Source organism: Heptranchias perlo, chromosome 40, assembly GCF_035084215.1.
Source record: "Heptranchias perlo isolate sHepPer1 chromosome 40, sHepPer1.hap1, whole genome shotgun sequence".
NCBI lineage: Eukaryota > Metazoa > Chordata > Chondrichthyes > Hexanchiformes > Hexanchidae > Heptranchias > Heptranchias perlo.
In genome coordinates, this window is record NC_090364.1 from 5,249,778 (window position 1) to 5,266,410 (window position 16,633).

At 44.3% G+C, this 16,633-nt stretch overlaps 1 protein-coding gene across 1 annotated transcript in view; it reads right to left on the minus strand.

The window, feature by feature from the left end:
• LOC137305600 (kinesin-like protein KIF18A) overlaps positions 1-7,981 on the minus strand; it is a 75,774-nt gene extending 67,793 nt beyond the window's left edge. The window contains exon 1 of the mRNA XM_067974456.1: positions 7,894-7,981. The gene's annotated coding sequence lies outside the window, so the exon portion shown is untranslated. The remainder of the gene's footprint in view (positions 1-7,893) is intronic.
• Positions 7,982-16,633: the final 8,652 nt, after the last annotated feature.

Below are 16,633 nucleotides of genomic sequence, written 5' to 3' on the forward strand. Positions count from 1 at the left end.
CACAGTCCCACGAAAGGGAAAGGAAGGGCATGCAAAGCTAGAGATCCCTGGATGAATAAAGATATGGAGATTAAAATGAAACAGAAAAAGGAGGCTTATTATAGTAGAGAACCAAGCCAAATACAGACAGAATAGAGGAGAAGTGAAAAAGGAAATAAGAGGGGCAAAGAGAGTGGACATAAAAGGGAACCCAAAAGTCTTTTATAAACATATAAATAGTAAAAGGATAATCAAAGGAAGGGTGGGCCTGATTAGGGTCCAAAAAGGAGATCTTCTTGTGGAGGCAGTGGGCATGGCTGAGGTACTAAATGAGTACTTTGCAACTGTCTTCACTAAAGAAGAGGATGCTGCCAAAGTCACCGTAAAGGAGGAGGTAGTAGAGAAATTGGATAGGATAAAAATAAATAAAGAGGAGGTAGTAAAAAGGTTGGCAGCGCTCATAGTAGAAAAGTCACCCAGTCCAGATTGCTGAGGGAAGTATGGGTGGACATTGCGGAGGCTCTGGTCACAATCTACCGACCTTCCTTCGTTATGGGAGTGGTGCCAGAGGACTGGAGGATTGCAAATGTTACACCCCTTTTCAAAAAAGGGGAGAGGGATAAACTCGGCAACTGCAGGCCAGTCAGCCGAACGATGGTGGTGGGGAAACTTTTGGACACATTCATCTGGGACAAATTTAATTGGCACTTGGAAAAGTATAGGTTAATAAATGAAAGCCAACACGAATTTGTTAAAGCCAAATCGTGTTTGAGTAACTGGATTGAGTTCTTTGATGAAGTAACGGAGAGGATTGGTGAGGGTAGTGTGGTTGATGTTGTGTATATGGACTTTCAAAAGGCATTTGATAAAGTCCCACATGATAGACTGGTTAGCAAAATTGAAGCTCATGGCATTAAAGGGACAGCTGCTGCATGGATACAAAATTAGCTAAGGGACAGAAAGCAGAGTGGTGGTGAACAGTCGTTTTTCAGACTGGAGGGGAATGTGCAGTGGTGTCCCCCAAGGTATGGTGTTGGGACCACTGCTCTTTTTGATAAATATTATATCTGGACTTGGGTATACAGGGCATAATTTCAAAGTTTGCGGTTGACACTGCAGGTGACTAAAGTAGTGGACAGGGGAATGTCAATGGATGTTATTTATGTGGACTTCCAGAAGGCATTTGATAAAAGTCCCACATAAAAGACTTAGCTAAGATAGAAGCCCATGGAATCGAGGGAAAAGTATGGACTTGGTTAGGAAGTTGACTGAGCGAAAGGCGACAGAGAGTAGGGATAATGGGTAGGTACTCACATTGGCAGGATGTGACTAGTGGAGTCCCGCAGGGATCTGTCTTGGGGTCTCAATTATTCACAATATTTATTAACGACTTAGATGAAGGCATAGAAAGTCTCATATCTAAGTTTGCCGATGACACAAAGATTGGTTGCATTGTAAGCAGTGTAGATGAAAACATAAAATTACAAAGTAATATTGATAGATTAGGTGAATGGGCAAAACTGTGGGAAATGGAATTCAATGTAGGCAAGTGTGAGGTCATCCACTTTGGATCAAAAAAGGATAGAACAGGGTACTTTCTAAATGGTAAAAAGTTAAAAACAGTGGATGTCCAAAGGGACTTAGGGGTTCAGGTACATAGATCATTGAAGTGTCATGAACAGGTGCAGAAAATAATCAATAAGGCTAATGAAATGCTGGACTTTATATCCAGAGGACTAGTGTACAAGGGGGCAGAAGTTATGCTGCAGCTATACAAAACCCTGGTTAGACCACACCTGGAGTACTGAGAGCAGTTCTGGGCACTGCACCTTCGGAAGGACATATTGGCCTTGGAGGGAGTGCAGCGTAGGTTTACTAGAATGATACCCGGACTTCAAGGGTTAAGTTACGAGGAGAGATTACACAAATTGGGGTTGTATTCTCTAGAGTTTAGAAGGTTACGGGGTGATCTGATCGAAGTTTATAAGATATTAAGGGGAACAGATTGGGTGGATAGAGAGAAACTATTTCCGCTGGTTGGGGATTCTAGGAGTAGGGGGCACAGTCTAAAAATTAGAGCCAGACCTTTCAGGAGCGAGATTAGAAAACATTTCTACACACAAAGGGTAGTAGAAGTTTGGAACACTCTTCCGCAAACGGCAATTGATACTAGCTCAATAGCTAAATTTAAATCTGAGATAGATAGCTTTTTGGCAACCAAAGATATTAAGGGATATGGGCCAAAGGCAGGTATATGGAGTTAGATCACAGATCAGCCATGATCTTATCAAATGGCGGAGCAGGCACGAGGGGCTGAATGGCCTACTCCTGTTCCAATGTTCCTACACGAAACTTGGAAATGTAGTAAACAATGAGGAGGATAGCAACAGACTTCAGGACATAGACAAATTGTGAAATGGCCAGACACATGGCAGATGAATTTTAATGCAGAGAAGTGTGAAGTGATTCATTTTGGTAGGAAGAATGAGGAGAGGCAATATAAATTAAATAATACAATTTTAAAGGGGGTGCAGGAACAGCAAGACATGGGGGTGTTCGTACACAAGTCTTTGAAGGTGTTAGGACAAGATGAGGAGGCTGTTAAAAAGGCATAAAGGATCCTTGGCTTTATAAATAGAGGCATAAAGTACAAAAGCAAGAAAGTTATGCTAAACCTTTATGAAACACTGGTTAGGCCACAGCTGAAGTATTGTGTTCAATTCTGGGCACCACACTTTAGGAAGGATGTCAACGCCTTAGAGAGGGTGCAGAGGAGATTTTCTGGAATGGTACCAGGGATGAAAGACTTCAGGTACGTGGAGAGACTGGAGAATCTGGACTTGTTCTCCTTGGAGCAGAGAAGGTTATGGGGAGATTTGATAGAGGTGCTCTAAATCATGAAGAGTTTTGATAGAGTAAATAAGGAGAAACTGTTTCAGTGGCAGAAGGGTTATAACCAGAGGAAACAGATTTAAGATAATTGGCAAGAGACATGGGGGGGAAAGAAATTACGCAGCAAGTTGTTATGATCTGGAATGCGCTGCGTGAAAGGGTGGTGGAAGCAGATTCAAAAATAACTTTCAATAGGGAATGGGATAAATACTTGAAGTGGAAAAGTTTGCAGAGCTACGGGGAAAGAGCAGGGGAGTGGGACTAATTGGATAGCACTTTCAAAGAGCCAGCATGGGCACAATGGGCCGAATGGCCTTCTTCTGCACTGTATTATTCTGTGATTTTATGAACTGATGTACCCCAGAAAATACTTTGAATGCAGCATTCAGATACCTCTCATTTTTGTGATATCCATTTCACTCAGGAGGATAACAGAAACAAGCACAGACCTTTGCCACTCTGACCACAAGAACATAAGAAATAGGAAGAGTAGGCCATATGGCCCCTCGATCCCACTCCGTCATTAAATAAGATCATGGCTGATCTTCTACCTCAACTCCACTTTCCTGCCCTATCTCCATATCCCTTGATTCCCTTAGTGTCCAAAAATCTATTGATCACAATCTTGAATATACCCAATGCCCTCTGGGGTAGAGAATTCCAAAGATGCACAACCCTCAGTGAAGAAATTTTTCCTCATTTCAGACCTAAATGGCCAACGTCTTATCTTGAGACTATGACCTCCAGATCTAGACTCTCCAGCCAGGGGAAACAGCCTCTCAGTATCTAACCTATCAAGCCCTCTAAGAATTTTCAATGAGATCACCTCTCATTCTTCTAAACTCCAGAGAACATAGGCCCATTTTACTCAAATCGTTCCTCATAGGACAACCCTCTCATCCCAGGAATCAATCCAGTGAACCTTCGTTGGACCCCCTCCTAGCAAGAGGTGCATACACAATACAGTAAAAGCTTTCTTGCTAATTTCCCCCTCCATCATTTAAGATCGGCAAACTTCCCTCCAAAAAGGACTACTTTAAATTTTGCTATGTCACTTATTTACTTATGCTCCGAAGAAAGATGGTAGAGTTCCTATAGGGCAATTTGTATTTAGACAGCAAAAGCAAACTGACTTATTTACAATCTTTCCACAAGAACATTATCTTCATTATATACTCACACTCCACAAGAACCAGCAATTCTCATCATATGGTTCCATACTCCTGACTATGCTGATTATACATATGCCAAACCAACAGGCCATCCTCATTATGCACTCACACTCCACAATGGCTAGCCATTCTCATTAAACATTTGCAGACTTGCAGCCTGTCTTCATTATATACATATTTTCCAGACAAGTCTGCCTTGACAACACATACATACTCTATACAGATTGTCCTGATTACTTTCTGTTGTACATCACTTCAGCCACAAGAACACTTCTACATGGGATGTTGAGGGAACGCAAGGTTTAACACAAAATTATTGTGCCATATATTAATGGGCGAGTTTTGGGTGGACTGTTGGGTTGACACTTTTGAAGTATCAAAACCATTCCACCTCCACAGAATCTCGCTTTCTATTGCTTAATTGGGTAGTAATTCACCCAGACCATTGTGGTCTCCCTCTTGGAATAAATGTGGCAGAGGGAATCGAATCAACAACAACTTGCATTTACTAGTAAAACATCCCTAGGCACTTCACAGGAACTTCATCAAACAAAATTTAACACCGAGCTACACAGCTAAACCAGCCATTCACAATCTATATCAATGATTTGGATGAGGGGACCAAATGTAATATTTCCAAGTTTGCTGATGAGATAAAACTAGGTGGGAATGCAAGTTGTGAGGAGGTTGCAAAGAGGCTTCAAAGGTATATCGACAGGCTAAGTAAGTGGGCAAGAACATGGCAGATGGAATATAATGTGGAGTTATCCACTTTAGTAGGAAAAACAGAAATACAGAGTATTTTTAAATGGTGAAAGATTGGGAAATGTTGATGTTCAAAGGGACCTGGGTGTCCTTGTACATGAGTCAATGAAAACTAACATGCAGGTGCAGCAAGCAATTAGGAAGGCAAATGGTATGTTCGCCTTTACTACAAGAGGATTTGAGTACAGGAGTAAATATGTCTTACTGCAATTATATAGGGCCTTAGTGAGACCACACCTGGAGTATTTTGGTCTCCTTACCTAAGAAAGGGTATACTTGCCATAGAGGGAGTGCAATGAAGGTTCACCAGACTGATTCCCGGGATGGCGGGATTGTCAAAGGAGAGATTGAGTCGACTAGGCCTGTATTCTCTAGAGTTTAGAAAAATGAGAGGTGATCTCATTGAACCATACAAAATTCTTACGGGGCTCAACAGGGTAGATGCAAGGAGGATGTTTCCCCTGGATGAGGAGTCTAGAACCACAGTCTCAGAATAAGGAGCAGGCCATTTAGGACTGAGATGAGGAGAAATTTCTTCACTCAGAGGGTGGTGAATCTTTGGAATTCTCTACCCCAGAGGGCTGTGGAGGCTCAGTCATTGAGTACATTTAAAACAGAGATCAATAGATTTCTAGATATTAAAGGCATAAGGGATATGGGGATGGTGCAGGAAAATGGCATTGAGGTAGATGATCAGCCATGATCTTGTTGAATGGCAGAGCAGGCTCGAGGGGCCGGATGGCCGACTTCTGCTCCTATTTTTTATAAGGAGATATCAAGGAGGTAAAGAGGTTTTGGGAAGGAATTCCAGGGCTTTGGGACTAGGCAGCTGAAGGCACAGCCACCAACAGTGGAGCGATAAAAATCGGGGATGCGCAAGAGGCCAGAACTGGAGGAGCGCAGAGATCTCGGAGGGTTGAATGGCTGGGGGAGGTTAGAGATAGGGAGGGGCGAGGCCATGGAGGGATTTGAACACAAGGATGAGAACTTTAAAAATCGAGGGGTTGCCGAACAGGGAGCCAATGTGGGCCAGCGAGCATAAGGGGGTGATGGGTGAATGGGACTTGGTGCGAGTTAGGATACGGGCAGCAGAGTTTTGGACGAGCTCAAGTTTATGGAGGGTGCAACATGGGAGGCCAGCCAGGAGAGCATTGGAATAGTCGAGTCTCGAGGTCACAAGAACATAGATTAGTTTATCAGTAGACGAGCTGAGTCGAGGCACTGATGGGCGATGTTACGGCAGTCTTGGTAATGGAGAGGATATGAGGTTGGAAGCTCAATCAGGGTCAAATCGGACACCAATGTTGCAAACAGTCTGGTTCAGCCTCAGACAGTGGCCAGGGAGAGGGAAGGAGTCGATGGCCAGGGAACGGAGTTTGTGGAATAGCAGATTCAGTAAGGAACAGAATCTTTACAACTAACGAAAACAAGTAAAAATTTTTGCTCCCAAGTGCAATAAACTGGATATTAACCACTTCACATAGAATGTTCCTTTTATACATTAGGCCAGGGATTATTTTATTCAATAGTTAATTTTTCTTTTGATAAAATTCAAGTACGTAGGGTGTTTTCATGCTCCTAATATGCCACTTCTCTCCAGGCACAATTCCTATTAAGGGATCTGTTGCTAATTAAGTATTTACTTTGGACGGTCATTTCAACACAAAATATTACTTTCAGAAATTAGTTAATTAGCTAATGTCAGTATTGTTGTGCAACCACGTACAAAGTCTAGAAATTGTCAATTTTAGTTAGGCTCTGTGCAAAAAAATGCTCTTGCTTAAATCTACTTGAATATTTGTCAGGAATCTTACAACACCAGGTTACAGTCCAACACCTGACGAAGGAGAAAGCCTCCGAAAGCTTGTGATTTTCAAATAAAACTGTTGGACTATAACCTGGTGTTGTAAGATTCCTTACATTTGTCCACCCCAGTCCATTACTGGCATCTCCACATCATGGCTACTTGAATATTAGCAATTTACAGCCGTAATCAAGAATAATGGTATTTCAGTGATAAATATTATGCCAGCATAATTTGTTCACTTTATTTTCAATATTATATAATTATCCTTTCTTTTGTAAATGACCTGTACCATTTTACCTGGCAAGTGCACAGGCTCTGAATAAGGTTCACTCCCCCAGCAAGGCTGGTGATTAAAGCAAAGTTTAACCTGGGCTTCCAATAAAGTTTGAGGTACATATTCTTTTTCATTCAGGTTACTTTGTTCCTCACTTACTCAGGTCATACAGTAATTTTAATCAAGAGGGAGATTTGTTGACAAATGTCAGCCAATGTTGCTCTTGATCTGGTTGCTATAAGGTATGAGAGAAGTGTGTCTGGTGGTTGATATTGGTTGTCAGCCTTTTGCTTAGTTCAAAACCAGACTGGTTGTTTTTATTTAAAAACAAGACATGAATGTGCATGAATTGGTGAACTTATGCAAACACAACACTTGATCAGCTGCCATTCAATTTTTTTAAAAATGCACATCAAGTCTATCAGTATCTGAAAACAAAAGGGTGTAGACTAGTCCTGATTATATCCAAAGCACCGATCTACTTTGCCACGCTGTTGACGGACCTGGAGCACATTTTGTTTGTGTTTGAATGCATGAGGCTTTATCCCGTCCTGCTGTCACGTATCAGTTACTGGGCAGCCACCAGCAAATCGAGTTACAAACCAAGTTCCCCCCCCCGCCTCCGCCTCCTTGCTATCTCTTGCAGTCAGCATTTCATTGCTCACAGCATCGCCTGCCGAGATTGGGGGCTCAGCAAAGCAGTTGCAGCGAAGCTCACACATAAAGCCCCATGGCAGTGCAGGTTCAAAAGGATACGTGGAAACAATTTCAACCTCTGAATAAAACACGGGGGGGGGGGGGGGGGAATGGCCAGGAAGGCAATAAAAAGGCGGCCTCCACACGGTGAAAGGGGCCGCGGGTCTCCGATGATAAATAACCCCCAACGCCTGACAAAGGCCGAACGCCCTCCCTCAGACCTGACAGGACATATTTGAACTCGAACCGCCTCAGCAAACAGTGGACACGGAACTCGATGCCCGCCCCCCCCGGGTCTGAGTACCTACCGAGTGCCGCTCACCGCACGGCCATACCTGACAGGAGAGGGGGGGGCCCAGCTCAAATTTTCTATTCCGGCCGCCGTTTAGTTTTTTTTCTCCCCCGCTTCACTTCCGATGGACGGTTTAAAATTCCGCGCGCTCGCAACGCGCATGCGCCGACGCACGAACCCAGTCTCGAGGACTTCGGGTGCTGCGCGTGCGTGTAACGGCTAAAGTTTACCGCGGTCGGACCCAACAGCTGCGCAAGCGCGTTGCTATAGCGATTAGCCGTTGGTTCAGAGAACCATGGAACCGGTTGCAGCGCGGAAGGAGGCCGTTCGGCCCATTGAGTCTGTGCTGGCTCTTTGCAAGAGCAATCCAGCTCGACCCACTACCCCGTAGCCCTGCATTTTTTTTTTCCTTTCAAGAACTTATCCAGTTCCCTTTTAAAGGCCATGATTGAATCTGCCTCCACCACCCCTCGGGCAGTGCATTCCAGATCCTAACCACTCATTGTGTGAAAAAGTTTTTCCTCATGTCACCTTTGGTTCTTTTGCCAATCACCTTAAATCTATGTCCTCTGGTTCTTCCGCCAATGGGAACAGATTCTCTCTGCCTCGACCCTTCATGATTTTGAATACCTCTATCAAATCTCCTCTGAACCTTCTCTGTTCCAAGGAGAACAACCCCAGCTTCTCCAATCTATCCATGTAACTAAAGGATACATGGATACTTATGCCTGGAATCATTCTAGTAAATCTCTTCTGCACCCCCTCTAAGGTCTTCACATCTTTCCTAACATGCGGTGCCCAGAACTGGACAAAATATCCAGTTGTGGCCAAACCAGTTCATCATGACTTCCTTGCTTTTGTACTCTATTTATAAAGCCCAGGATCCCATGTGCTTTTTTAACTGCTTTCTCAACCTGCTCTACCACCTTCAACAATTTGTGTACATATACCCCCAGATCTCTCTGTTCCTGTGCCTCGATTAGAATTGTACCCTTTAGTTTATATTGCTATGAGAGGTGAAAGGTAAGTGATAGGTCATTAGGAAAAAGCACAGTTGCAATTGTGTCCAATCTAAAAATACTGCCCATTCTTGTATATGTATGGAGGGTAAAGTACTACCTGGTTTAGCTAAAAGGTTATCTTCATAACCTGTACACTGGTACAAAAGTGACTACACTTCAAAAGTACTTCATTGGCTGTGAAGTGCTTTGGGGCATCCTGAGGTTGTGAAAGGCGCTATATAAATGCAAGTTCTTTTTTTTCTTTTACCTGGGAAAAACGATAATCAGTACGTCTCTAGGAGACCTGGTGTACCTGAAGTTGGTGAGGTTGAACCCACCAACTACTCCAAAATAGTCCCGCTCTTCCTCCTTGGATAATGGCTACTTTTGCTGTCTCTGATCTTAAATGGAATTTCCATATTTTCACTGCTACAGCTGCGCCAAGGAACTTGATTTCTTCTTTCCCCATAGCAGCTTTCAACTCTCCATGAAGCCCAAGCCCATCCAATACTTGAATACTGCCTTCCCCTGCACCCCCCTCCCCTTCCCTCCCATATCTGGGCAGAATCTCCGAACACCCATTTACATTCCTGGACTGGATACAAGAAAAAGCTCATTATCTGATAAGCAAATTGTCTCTCAATCACGGCTTTCCACTTCTCTCTCCCTTGCAACCTTTTTGAATTTCCATTTCTACAACAAAGTGTTTTCTGAGATTTCTGTCATGTTCCTGTTAAGCTTGAAATATACTGTCATACACACTGTTCCTCATCCCTGCACCTCATTGTGATCACATCAAGATTCATTGCACCTTGTGCACTAACCCATTCTTTCTTCTGACCTCACAACTGTGCAACTCTTTACCTCTCTCAGTCCTCCCTCCTGCAATCTATAGGCTTTTAAAACTTAAGCTTTGACATTACTTAAGCACGACTTCTTGATTTACCTTGTCTTGTCGGTGAATGAGCTTGCAATGAAAGCTTTTATGCCTTGGCCAAATGTGATACTGGAAGACGTCAAATCAGCATAGATCACAAGGATAGAAGCATATTTGCACACTGCCATATGTCTCCCAAAGTGCATTGTGACCACCACTCTCGAGCTTGATGGTAGTTGCTGCAAGTTGCTGCCCATCGGATTCAAACCCATAATGTCACGGCTGATAGAAGATTATGATTAGAGCTGCCTAACAGTTACCAGAGTGAGGATTGGACCAGCTCAGAATCAGTCTGGCTTGAGAAGCCTTGTGCAGAGGTATAATGTACCAACTTCTACACCTCGCACTGCAATTGAATTTTGTACACACAGCTGAACATCTGTGTTGAGCTGGCATTTGCCGCTGTGGAATTAAGGCTTCCACTTAACTCTCTGCGCTCCTCCAATTCTGGCCTCTTGTGCATCCCTGATTTCCTTCGCTCCACCATTGGCGGCCGTGCATTCAGCTGCCTGGGCCCTAAGCTTTGGAATTCCCTCCCTAAACTTCCCTACCTCTCTCTCTCTCCTTTAAATCGCCCCTTAAAACTCTTTCGTCAAGCTTTTTGGTCACCTGTCCTAATATCAGTGTCAAATTTTGTCTGATAACGCTCCTGTGAAGCACCTCGGGGAGTTTTTACTACATTAAAGGTGCTATATAAATACAAGTTGTTGTTGTTGTGAGAGTTTTAAGGACTGAGGAGGCCCAAAAATGGAAATGCTGGTCTAGTCCCACGAGGGTACGCACTTCTCTGAGACTGCAGTTGAGACGTATCGTCAAACAGGCTATACACTAGGAGTGTCGCATTGCATCACATCTGGCCGAGGTTTGTGATGTCACTGGGTCTGAAATGGAGAATGAGGGAAAGAAAAGTTCTGTTCCCGGCTCCTTCATTCTTCACTTCAGTGTTGCGGGCAAAAAAAAAAGAAAAGAAAATATTTGTGAATCCAGCCTATTCATAATTAGAAAATGGATACCTTCTTTTAAAACGTTGTCCCAACACCATCCAGGTGTTCACAAGTATCACTGTTATCGATTCATTTCAAATATTTCAACTTCAAAGGCTTGCCAGGACAATGGGACTGTGACAAAATTTGAATTTGGGGATCTCTTGTTACGTTATTGTGCGATGCAATGAACAGTGCCGGCAAAGCTATCACTTACCTGAACTGTGCATTAGGAGCCAATTAATATTCATAATCTCCATTAAACGAGGAAACAAGAAACCGAAGATGGCTAAAGGAACACGAGACGGACCCTGTAATATTATTAGTGCCTGCTTACAGCACAATGCTGCACCAGGCGCAAAGCCCTGGGACCTGCTTGTTTTCTTCTAGAGATTGATCATTACAAACAATGCTTTCAGAAATTATTATTTTCCTAAGGGCACAAAAGAATGCTATTCTTCCTTTACCCTGGCATACAAGTAAGGACAAATAAAATCCTAATTTCTATCTGATAGCTGTGATTTGCCCCTTTTTCTCTTCTTTTTTGTATCTGCACAATTTGAATTTTGTGCCATGCCTGTGGCTTTTGCACTTTTCTTTATTTTCTATTCCTATCCACTGAACGTCACACTTCCCTTTTAAGAAGCAGGCAACCTATTCCTGGGCCTCTTAGTGTGCGAGAGTGCGTGACTCCCCCTCCTTCCCTGTGGGAAAGAACCTGAGCTCCGCTTGATGCCATCCCCGTTGCCACAACTGAGGTCTTGTCGTGTGATGATTGGCAGAGACCAGCCCATGTATTGGCACACAACGCCAATCTTTATGCCATGCCAGATTATAAAAGGCTGGTTACGCAAATGACAATTGGTTTCTTAAGTTACCATCGTGATTATGCCATGGAAAACAAAAGTCCCTCCAGGTCTACATGTGTTTGGCCTGATGTAAATTATTTTAGGAGATTTTGGTTTGCTGTACAAATGCTGTGTGTACTGGTATTGGGGGGGTGGTGTTTATATGTGGGTTTTGAGCATGATCAGTATTGCTGACACAGCTGTGTTCACCTTTTGTGTTGCTGACACCAAGGAACCCTTACAGGAGCAACCATGAGTATCAATCAGCGAGCAACATCTAGAATTGTTTCTCGAGTCAGCGCTGCTTTGCTCAGATACTCCCAATCTTTATATACTATCAGTCAATATCTCTCAGCAGCAGCGAGAGGGCTTCTGTGTCATCACCACCTTTTCCACTATCGGCCATAACTTACTTACCTTAAAACATTCTGGGACAGTCAGGAAATAATTAAGTGTTAACTTTCTTGCTGATCCTATTCCATGTGTACTTGTGAAGGATTTTACGAAAGCATTTAGTATTTTACTGAAAACTAATTAATTTACTGATTCTAAAGAGAATGGAACGTCCAGTCAAATAGTTGCACTCCCCAAAGCTGTTGGCTTGCTTTGAGCACCCTTTCTTCGCATTCCTTTTTATTTTTTACATTCCTTTCCTAAAGACAATGGGCGCTAAATTGGGCTGTGTAGCGCCCGTTGTTTCAGCGCTACACGGCCTCTCCGACATCCAAGACGGCATCTTGGATGCACATGCACGTTTCCTACATGACGTGCGCCAGACGCCATCTTGGTATAGGAGTTTGCGCAGGCGCAGATAACAAACGCTGGAATCATGTAAAGTAGGGAGAAAATGGCTTCAATCAGTGTGTAACGCTGATTTAAAGTGATAGACACCATTTTGGGACTTAACGCTCAACTCAACGCACAGTCTTAACCCCGACCACCTGAACGTGTCTCCGAGTGCCTGGAGGACCCCACACCAGCGCTATTTAAACGGACCATGCAGGATTTACAGGTTAGTGGCTGGATTCTTGCCTTTGGCTGCCGAGACATTTGTAACCATTTTTGGAGGTCTCCTAGACTTGAATACTAGGATGCAGGGACATAGCCTAATATTTAGAGCCAGGACGTGCAGGAGTGAAGTTAGGAAATGCTTCTACACGCAAAGGGTGGGAGACGTTGGAATGCTCTTCTGCAGATAGCAGTTGATGCTACCTCACTTGTGAATGTTCAATCTGAGATTGATAGATTTCTGTGAACCAAGGGTATTAAGGCATATGGGGCTAAGGCGGGTATATGGAGTTAGGTCACAGATCCACCATGATCTCACTGAATGGTGGAACAAGCTCGAGGGGCTAAATGCCACTGCCACTTGCTGCCTCTTGATTTTTTTTTTATTCGTTCACGGGATGTGGGCGTCGCTGGCGAGGCCAGCATTTATTGCCCATCCCTAATTGCCCTCGAGAAGGTGGTGGTGAGCCGCCTTCTTGAACCGCTGCAGTCCGTGTGGTGACGGTTCTCCCACAGTGCTGTTAGGAAGGGAGTTCCAGGATTTTGACCCAGCGAGAATGAAGGAACGGCGATATATTTCCAAGTCGGGATGGTGTGTGACTTGGAGGGGAATGTGCAGGTGGTGTTGTTCCCATTGCCTGCTGCTCTTGTCCTTCTAGATGGTAGAGGTCGCGGGTTTGGGAGGTGCTGTCGAAGAAGCTTTGGCGAGTTGCTGCAGTGCATCCTGTGGATGGTACACACTGCAGCCACTGTGCGCCGGTGGTGAAGGGAGTGAATGTTTAGGGTGGTGGATGGGGTACCAATCAAGCGGGCTGCTTTATCTTGAATGGTGTCGAGCTTCTTGAGTGTTGTTGGAGCTGCACTCATCCAAGCAAGTGGAGAGTATTCCATCACACTCCTGACTTGTGCCTTGTAGATGGTGGAAAGGCTTTGGGGAGTCAGGAGGTGAGTCACTCGCCGCAGAATATCCAGCCTCTGACCTGCTCTCGTAGCCACAGTATTTATATGGCTGGTCCAGTTAAGTTTCTGGTCAATGGTGACCCCCAAGATGTTGATGGTGGGGTATTCGGCGATGGTAATGCCGTTGAATGTCAAGGGGAGGTGGTTAGACTCTCTCTTGTTGGAGATGGTCATTGCCTGGCACTTATCTGGCGCGAATGTTACTTGCCACTTATGAGCCCAAGCCTGGATGTTGTCCAGGTCTTGCTGCATGCGGGCTCGGACTGCTTCATTACTTGAGGGGTTGCGAATGGAACTGAACACTGTGCAATCATCAGCGAACATCCCCATTTCTGACCTTATGATGGAGGGGAGGTCATTGATGAAGCAGCTGAAGATGGTTGGGCCTAGGACACTGCCCTGAGGAACTCCTGCAGCAATGTCCTGGGGCTGAGATGATTGGCCTCCAACAACCACTACCATCTTCCTTTGTGCTAGGTATGACTCCAGCCACTGGAGAGTTTTCCCCCTGCGCCACCTTCTCCTGCAAGAAAGCGAGGCGTGTGCCTGGATGATGTGCCTGTCATGGTTGAATAGCTGCCAGTGTGTGTGGCCTGTCAGTTGTGGTGGGCAGCTTGAAACAGTGGTAATGTGTAAGGGCAGGAGGAAGCATCTGATTGGAAGAGTTGAGTACTGATGGAAAGAATTTATTGGTATGTGGGTGATGGGGGTGTAGTGCGTGGTGCAGTTGATAGGAGACGCCACTTGACAGTTGACCTCACTCACCTTGCCCACTCATGTCAAAGCACTGAACTTCTTCCTGCACTGCATCCATGTTCATGATGCTGTGCACCTGGCATTGACTTCGTCCCCCGCTGCCTCCCACTGTCTTTTGAGTATATGTCTGGAGGGCCTCTTGCCCTCTTGCCCCCCCCCCCCCCCCCGCCACTGCAAATATAGGATGTCCCTCCTTCTGTCCATCTCTTGCACCCAAGGTCTCTAGTGCATCAGCAGAGAACCTTGGTGCATGCGTTCTCGCAGGCGTACCAACTCAGATCGGCAGATTGGTGAGGTCTGGTGTGCAGATTGGAGGATGTGGGATTTAGTAATGCGCAACCTTTATTCAATGTTTGAACATAACTCATCAGCGTGTAAACATAGGGATGGGATCTGCATCTGTGATGTCTGATGTCTGTTCAGACTCCATGAAGACAGTAGACTGTTATTGTCAGCAAATAACAGGTACCAGCTACCTTTAAGAGATTTCGAAGCAACATCTTCCCTTTAAGAGATGGAGCTCCCTCTGGTGGTGGAAAGTGCAAATTGCATTCATTTCACATGCAGGGCCCGGAAAGGAATGCCCATTGCAGGTAAGTGCTCCATTGGGACCAAACTTGCGTCTTGCCTGCCCAGGGTCCGTCGGGCGTGGGGTGTTAACATATCGGCCAGAACGGACCCGAAACCAATTTTTCCCCCAATGACATTTGCTGTGGTATGAATCCACATGCAGCGGTGCCCCCTTAGTACACAACCAAGCAGAGATTCTTTTGCCTTAGCTCAGACAAGTGCTACAAGCTATTCGTTAAGAGCTACACTTCCAAGCAGTGTCTTGTTTGTGGGCCACCTTCAGGAACACTTCAAAACACTGCATCAGAATAATGGGACATCTATTTTTTCCCACTACTGCTCACACGAGAAGCTCCTGGTTTCAGTCATATCTCAACAACAATAACTTGTACTTACATCGCACCTTGAACGGAGCAAAACATCCCAAGGCGCTTATGGGCAGTTGCTGAGTGGAGGCCAGGCACTTTGCTGAAGGAACTGTATAACAACTAATTCTCTTAAAAACTATAGATCCTGTAATTTTAATGGAGCCCTTTGGCTTGTTCTATACATATTGGCATTGCCTTGCCTTTTACCTTCTTTTGCTTGTGAGCAGGAAAAAGAGAGAGAAGGTCATCGTCTCTCCCTAGTGAGCAGGAAAAAGAAAATATAATTGGCAAAAGAGCCAGACGTGACATGAGGAAACATTTTTTCTGCACAGCAAGTTGAAATGATCTGGAATGCACTGTCTGAAAGGGCGGTGGAAGCAGATTCAATAGTAACTTTCAAAAGGGAATTGGATAAATACTTGAAGTGAAAAAAATTACAGGGCTATGGGGAAAGAGATGGGGAGTGGGACTAATTGGATAGCTGTTTCAAAGAGCTGGCACAGACACGATGGGCTGAATGGCCTCCTCCTGTGCTGTACCTACTATGATACTCTGACTCTCCTAGTGAGCAGGAAAAAGAGAGATCCGAATTATAGTGTACACATTGTTTCTTGGTTAGCTTATTTCCTATGAAAAATGTTTGAATTTCCTGACTGTCCCATCTTTTAACCTGTATATAGTGTTTACCATCCATGATTGTAGGTACTGCAGACTTGTTTGGTTCCTACATCTGCTTTCCCTGATCTCTTCAGGACCAAGCTTAGACATCTGAGGTCGAAAAACTTTTGATGTGCTTGATATTGGTAGTGATGTTGGGCTGCATGCAGTTTACTTTAAAAGGGTGGTAAACAGGGACGCAGTCATGGATACTGAACATTATCAGCAGGCAGCAATTAAAGATTTTGCATCAGGAGTTCCCTTTGTGTGATACAATGTCCCTCATTTCTCAAGGGGATAGCATGGTTATCTGAGATGTTTCCCTTCAGAGCCATGTGTTATTTGGAGCTCCTGGCTTTAGGCCAGAGATTCCTTGTTACCAGAATCCAGTCTGTAATGACACCGATGCTGACAGAGCAGCCACAATAGTAATTTTAGAGATCATGGCAGATAAGTAAGGGTTTTCCACAATTATTGCATCAAATTTTGTTTGGAGATTGCTGAATGATATTTTTGTAAAAGCCCATTTATGTAGAGAGCCTATGCTTAGATTGCACATCTTGATGAATGATACAGAAAACAATAGGTATTTAAGTACTTTTAAGCTGGATTTCTTTTGGCTCATTTCTCGTATTTTCTTCTCTATGTAAGATCCACACCTACAAGTA